The following is a 1,913-nucleotide window of genomic DNA, read 5'->3' on the forward strand; positions in this document are numbered from 1 at the left end:
TTCCTTATTCACTGTCCAGCTTTCACATCCATATGAGGTTATTGAAAATACCATGGCTTGGGTCAGGCGCACCTTAGTCCTCAAGCTGACAGCTCTGCTCTTCAACACTTTTAAAGTTCCTGTGGTGGCTTGCATATTTCTGTGATTCTGGAAGCTATGCCATGGTATTTTAAATACCAGCAGGGTCACCTACAGTGGGCAGGTTTCAACTTAGCTTCCAGATGAAGACAGACTAGGAAGAAGGAGAGACAAACTACTTTCAAACATTTAGTCACTGAAAGCCTTATTAATAGCAGTGGAATACTGTCAGTACCAGAATATTGTCAGATGAGCCCATCAGATTGGAAGGTACTCAAAATGCTATTGGGGAAGACCTGCCTCCTCAAAGTAGAGTTGACAGTGATGATGCCATTGGAGGAAAGCCCTAAAAACCTTCATTTGCTAATGGGACACAAGTCAAAATGAAAAGAAACAGCTGTAAATATCCATTAATAACTAGAATATGGTATGTAAGAACTATGAATTTAAGAATATTGGAAATTGTTAAAAATGAAATGGCATATATAAACATTAATATCCTAGGCATTAGTGGCCTGAAATGGACTGGTATTGGCCATTTAGAATCTGACAACCACATGGTTTACTATGCCGGAAATGACAAATTGAAGAGGAATGGCGTTGCATTCATCATCAAAAAGAACAGATCAAGATTTGTCCTGAAGTACAACGCTGTCTGTGGTAGGATAACATGCATACACCTACAAGGAAGACCACTTAAGATACAACTATTATTCACATTTACACACCAACGACTAAAAACAGTGATGATGAAATTGAAGAATCCTACCAACTTCTTCAGTCTGAAATTTATCAAACATGCAATCAAGATGTATTGATAATTACTGCGATTGGAAGGCAAAGGTTGGAAAAAAGAGGAAGGATCAATAGTTGGAAAATATAGCCTTGGTGATAGAAATGATGCTGGAGATAGCATGCTAGAATTTTGCAAGGCCACTGACTTCTTCATTGCAACTGCCTTTTTTTAAACAACATAAAAGACAAGTATACAGATGAACTTTACCAGATGAAATACACAGAAATCAAATTGACTACATTTGTGGAAAGACAGTGGAGAAGCTCCACATTACCAGGCCAAACAAGCCCAGGGACAGACTGTGGAACACACCATCTTTAATTGCTCATATGCAAACAAAAGCTGATGCTGAAGAAAATTTAAACAAGTATTCAAGTGCCAAAATATGACCTTGAATATATCCCACCTGAATTTAGAAATCACCTGAAGAACAGATTTGATGTAACAGACACTGAAGACCAAAGTCCAGAGGAGTTGTTGACATCAAGAACATCAAACAGGAAGAAAGCAAAAGGTCATTAAAAAAACAAGAAAGAAGGAAAAGACCAAAATGTACCTCAGCATAGACTCTGAAACTTGCTCTCCAGCATAGAGATGCTAAAGTAAGTGGAAGAAGTGAGGAGGTACAAGAGTTGAACAGAACATTTCAAAGGTCAGCTCAAGAAGACAAAGTCAAATATTACATCAAAATGTGCAAAGACCTGGAGTTAGAAAACTAAAAGTTAAGACCACAATCAGCATTTCTCAAGGTGAGGAAACTGAAGTAAAAATTCAAGCTTCAACTTGTGGTGTTGAAGGATTCTATGAGCAAATATTGAATGATGCAGAAAGCATAAAAAGAAGATGGAAGGAATACACAGTCACTGTATCAAAAAGAAATGGTTGGTATTCTACCATTTGAAGAGGTTGTTGTTGTTAAGTGCCATCAAGTTAGTATCGACTCATAGTGACCCTATGCACAGCAGAACAAAACACTGCCCAATCCTGGCCAACCTCACTATTGTTGCCACTGATGTTGCTACTTGGCCAATCCATCTCA

The sequence above is a fragment of the Chrysochloris asiatica genome, unplaced genomic scaffold (genome assembly GCF_000296735.1).
Source record: "Chrysochloris asiatica unplaced genomic scaffold, ChrAsi1.0 scaffold00068, whole genome shotgun sequence".
Taxonomy (NCBI): Eukaryota; Metazoa; Chordata; class Mammalia; order Afrosoricida; family Chrysochloridae; genus Chrysochloris; species Chrysochloris asiatica.